This window comes from Crocuta crocuta, unplaced genomic scaffold (genome assembly GCF_008692635.1).
Source record: "Crocuta crocuta isolate KB4526 unplaced genomic scaffold, BGI_CrCroc_1.0 scaffold276, whole genome shotgun sequence".
NCBI lineage: Eukaryota > Metazoa > Chordata > Mammalia > Carnivora > Hyaenidae > Crocuta > Crocuta crocuta.
The window spans coordinates 1,931,949-1,937,442 of record NW_027531270.1 but is presented as its reverse complement, the minus strand read 5'-3'; the positions used below and the strand labels follow the sequence as shown (position 1 = coordinate 1,937,442).

Below are 5,494 nucleotides of genomic sequence, written 5' to 3'. Positions count from 1 at the left end.
GTATAATGGAGAAGACAGGCAGCTGACCCGGCATTTCAATTCATGAGGGTCAGTGGCACATGGGGGCAGCCTGGGTGCTATGAGAGCACATATGAAAGGCAGCATAAGAGTCAGGGGAGGCCTCCTGGGGAAACAACTTCTGAGCTGTGAACTGAAGGAGAAGTGGAGGTTAGATTGTGAAGGGACCAAGTGGGCATAAGAGGCAAGGGAACATGGTGAATATAGAAACCACCACTGGAGCAGGAACTGGGCAGGGGCTGAAGATGGAGGACTCATCACAGGTCAGATGGTGAAGGAAGGAAGGACCAGGAAAGAATATCAGTGGGAATCACTGAAGGGTTTTAAGCCTGGGGGTGAAAGAGGTGGCATGTCAATCACATTCACAGTGTAGAAAGGTTCCATGAGTTAAGAAGTGACCCTCCTTATTATCTCACATATTTGTTGGTAAATCATAACATTGGAACTTATGGGTGACAAATAAGAAGTGTAGATGGACTTGCATGCTGAAGGTCTGATCCATAACCCAAGACTTCCTTTTGATAATCTGTAGATAAGACTTTTTAATTTTGACTTCTCCTTCTGTCTTTAGAAACCTCTGACATTTCCTAAAATTCTCTCAAACCAAGTCTGAGTAGGGAGGAAAGTAGGGGCTGCATGACGTTGCTTTCTCTGTTCTCCAACTATTCATTTCCATGGCTTTTCTGTGAATTGTTCATTCAAAGCCTTGCTTCCCATTGAGGCTTCCCATTGAGGAGGGGCCCATTTGAGTAGCAGCATGGGAAGAGGGGAACCTCATGCCAATTCCTTCATTAAGAAAACATATTTGGCATATTGAAAGCCTGGTTTTAGTGAGTTAAAAATAACTGAAATATTAATAGGAGTTACAAGTGAGTGATTTAATATAAAATCACAGAGCACAGTAGCTGAAAGACTGCTGGCAACTGACATCACAGATGGTGTGGGATGTTTAAAGATCACAGTGCGACCAGTGAGCAGAATTCCTGCAAAAGTGAGCTCATCTTCTTTCCTGGAATCCAAAGAGGGAGGAGACAGAAGGAATTGTTTAGGCTGTGTGCTTCTGAGCTAAGTGATTTATTTCTTTCCTTTCTATCCATCATACTCTCATAACTATGGATGTAAAAATTGTACATTTTTCCTGGTTGCTTCATAAAACCACCTTTATGGCTCTTCTCCCTTCTCAGTAATGGACTGTTGGTTGGCTGCCACACCCATTTTTCCAATGTTTCCTTACCAAACAGGCTGCTCCTCTCCTTCTTGGAATAGTTATGAAGGCCTTGCCTCTTTCTCCATCTTTCTCTCTTCTTACAACACCCCTGTGGGCCTACATGGGTAAAGGGAAGGGTTGGTCTATACATTCTTTGCCACCAGTAGAGCTAAGTGGAAGATGCAGAATGAGGAGAAAGGGGGCCAAAGTGACATCTGTCTTCAGCTAGCTGATTTTGGGGCTAAAGATTTTAAGACTGGGAGACCAGTGGGGCCCCTGGGTAGCTCAGTAAGCTAAAGATCCCACTTCAGCTCAGGTTATAGTATCATGGCTTGTGAGTTCAAGCCCTGCATCAGGCTCTCTGCTGTCAGCACAGAGCCCATTTAAGTTCCTGTATCCCTCTCTCTCTGCCCCTCTGCAGTTGGTACTTTTACTTTGTCTCAAAAATAAAACCATAAAAAAAAAAGACTGGAGGGCCAATATTTGTAATTTAAACTCATATGATATTTAAAAAAATAGTTCTGTAATTGCAATCAGGCCCTCTAGTCAATGAATTAATGTGTCATAATTCATGCTCAAGCACGGCACAAACATCCCACATATGAATTGTTGCACCATAAATTCATGCCCTCTTGTGTCTTACAGCTTAATTAGTATATGAAGCTACATGAGATGTACCCAAATTGCATTATGTCATGTAGTTCATTAAAATGCAGAATGTTGGGAAGTACTTGTCACTTTTCTGGGGCAAAGCAAAGTTTATTTTTCTTTGATGTCCTTTGGTGTCAGTTTCTGTGACATTTGGGCTGCAACAGGTAACCTGAGACTTCTTAGTGTTGGTTGAACACCATTGTTCAGTAAATATTTATTGTTTACTTAGGCATTATGGAAGGATAGCACATATAAGATGAAATATGAAGCATCAGCTTTCAAGCCTGAGCAATGGAACTCAGCAGTGACAACCCAACTTGGCCTAACTGAGACTCAGCGAACCCAATTCCAGACTCTCGGCTCCCGGCACTTGCTGCAGCACTCTGATCCTAGAATCTTCAACTCCAGCTGTGTCATGGCACTTTGCAGATTTGGTCAAAAGCTGGTATGCAGATATAAACTGGAACATTTGGTGGATGAGGATGACCTACGTGGAAGACTGAACACTCTGGGTTTAGTGGCCCTAGGTGTGTGCTCTACAGTGGGTGCAGTTATCTATGTCATAGCTGGTGAAGTGGCTAGAGATAAAGCAGGACCATCCATTGTGATCTGCTTTTTGGTGGCCAGTCTAACTTCTGTTCTGACAGGGCTGTGCTATGCAGAGTTTGGTGCCCGTGTTCCCTATTCTGGCTCTGCATATCTCTACAGCTATGTCACTATAGGTGAACTCTGGGCTTTCATCACTGGCTGGAACCTCATCTTTTCCTATGTTGCTGGTACAGCCATTGTGGTCTTTGCCTGGAGCTTAGCTTTTGACAACCTGTTTGGGAACCAGATCTCTCAGACCCTGAGTGGAAGCATCTTACTGCATGTTCCTCAGGTCCTTGCAGAAATTCTAGGCTTCTTTGTTGTGGGCCTTGTGTTGTTGCTCATCGGATTGCTGACTCTGAGGGCTAGGGAGTCAGGACTGTTTACCAAAGTAGTCACATTGGTGAGCCTTTTAGTTCTCAGTTTTGTCATCATCTCTGGTTTCATTAAGGGGGACCTGCACAACTGGAAACTCACAGAAGAGGACTACATAAAGGCTGGACTCAATGACACCTCTAGCTTGGGGCCTCTGGGCTCTGGAGGATTTGTGCCTTTTGGCTTTGAGGGGATTCTCCGTGGAGCAGCTACCTGTCTGTATGCATTTATAGGTTTTGAAAACATTGTTACCAGAGCTCAAGAAGCCCAGAACCCCCAACATTCCATCCCTATGGGCATTGTAATTTCACTCTTTATCAGCACTTTGATGTATTTTGGTGTCTCTTCAGCACTTACACTTATGGTGCCTTACTACAAGCTTCAACCTGGGAGCACCTTGCCTGAGGCATTTCTCCATATTGGCTGGGCCCCTGCCTACTATGTTGTAGCTTTTGGATTTTTCTGTAGTCTTTCTGCCAGCCTCTTGGGCTATATGTTCCCCATACGTCAGTTGATATACATGATGGCAAAGCATGGCCTCCTGTTCCCTCTTCTTGCCAGAATCCATTCACACACATACACTCAGATTGTGGCCACTGTGATCTTTGGCATTATAGCAGCAATCATGGCATTCTTTTTTGGACTCACTGATCTTCTGGACCTCATGTCAATTGGGACCCGGCTAGCTTACTCCCAGGTGGCTTTTTGTGTTCTTATCATCAGGTATCAGCCTGATATGCAGAATGAGGGAAATGAAGCAGAGGTGCAAGAGGAGAATAGACCTGCAGCAGAGAATCTGACTCTACAGAGACTACTTTTTCCAGGCAGTTCCATTCCCACTCCACTCTCTGGCCGGATTGTCTATGTTTCCTCCTCACTACTTGCTCTGCTGCTCACACTTCTGTGCCTAGTGCTGGCCCAGTCACCAGTTCTGCTTTCTGGGGACCCAGTGTGGATTTCAGTGGTTGTGGTGCTCCTGGTGCTCATCACTGGGCTCACTGGGGTCATCTGGAGACAGCCACAGAGCTCCAGTCCCCTTCCCTTTAAAGTCCCTGCTCTGCCTCTCCTCCCACTACTGAGTATCTTTGTGAATGTTTACCTGATGATGCAGATGACAGCTGGCACCTGGATCCCAGTTGGTGTCTGGATGCTGACTGGGTTTGCTATCTACTTCAGTTATGGGATCCAGCAGAGCCCAGTCTCTAACCCCTCTTAAATTAAGACCCAAACTGTGGACCTTGAACTCAGCAGTGCCAGTACATATTTGGTTTGACATCATCACGCCTGAATGGAGTCCGGGTCACTGCACAATAATGGAGAGTACTTTTTAGCACAGGGAAAGCTAGTCGTCCCATGGCATGTTGGTTGGGGAACACTAATAGAGTTGTGGAGCAAAGAATATGTTTTTACTTTCCTTCCTTTTTTTTACCTGTTTCATTTTCAGTTGTATCTGCAGCTGCTTACTGGCTTTAAAAAAATATTAAAATAAACTAGAAAAGGTGTTTTTGCTTTCTTTGGATAAATATCCAGTAGTTGAGTGCTCTGCTTATTTATCTGTAACATGAGAGGTCAAAATTGATCATTTCTAAATTTCCATTTACTTAAAAGAATCTAAGATTTTTGGTTATTCCCTCTTGTTATTTCCTCACCTATGTCTCTCTACTGAATGCAGTCTGAACCTGCATCTTGCCCACTTTTCATTACGACCCATTGTTGAAGCTACAAATGTTCAATAAATAACACCCCATTTCCCTCTCCTATATTTGGAACAAATTAATAATCAAGACACAGAGACATATGATTAAACCATCAGCTTTAGAGCTGCAGCCTAATTGGCTTACCAATCTCACATCACTAAATTATATAGACTTACTCATCATCACAGGTTGTGCTGAGCACCCCCTGCTCCCATCACTGGAGCAAGTCTCCCTTTTATTAAATTTTCTCATGTATGAGCAAGTTGGAATGCATGTGTCCTATAGGAAGTTTGGTTCTGGATAAAAACAGGAATCCCCCCAAAACCTAGAAGATCTTAAAGTGGGCATTTCTCTTCAACTCACTAATTAATATCACAGTAAGGGGTGGGTGTAGAAAGGACAGGGTTAGTACTCTGCTCATTGGTGCTCAAACTTTGAGTGCCACCTCATCTGGAGGGCTTGTGGAAACACATATTGCTGAGCCCTATCCCAAGCATTTGGAATTCAGTAACTCTGGGTGGGCCCCAGAGCTTGTCCTTTAATCAAGTTTCCAGGTATTGCTGAGGCTACTGGTCTAGGGCCCCACTTTGAAAGCCAAAGCTCTGGCTGAAGGCCCTCCGCAGGTAAATTGAAAGGAGATAAAATGAAAGTGACCTTTTATCTCTTCCTTCCTTCCTTCCTTCCTTCCTTCCTTCCTTCCTTCCTTCACTCCCTCCCTCCCTCCGTCCCTTCCTCCATCCCTCCCTCTTTCTCTCTTTCTCTTTCTTTTGTAATGTTTATTTTTGAGAGAGAGAGAAAGAGAGAGAGAGAGAGAGAATGAGCAGGGAAGGGGCAGAGAGACAGGGAGACAAAGAATCCAAAGCAGGCTCCAGGTCTGTGCTGTCAGCACAGAGCTCAACTTGAGGCTTGAACTCACAAACCCGCAAGATCATGACCTAAGCTTAACTCGCATGCTTAA

The 5,494-nt window shown here is 44.3% G+C and overlaps 1 pseudogene; it reads left to right on the top strand.

Annotated features, from left to right (window-relative positions):
- Window positions 1–2,291: 2,291 nt before the first annotated feature.
- LOC144237500 (cationic amino acid transporter 3 pseudogene) lies at window positions 2,292–4,055 on the top strand (annotated as a pseudogene).
- Window positions 4,056–5,494: the final 1,439 nt, after the last annotated feature.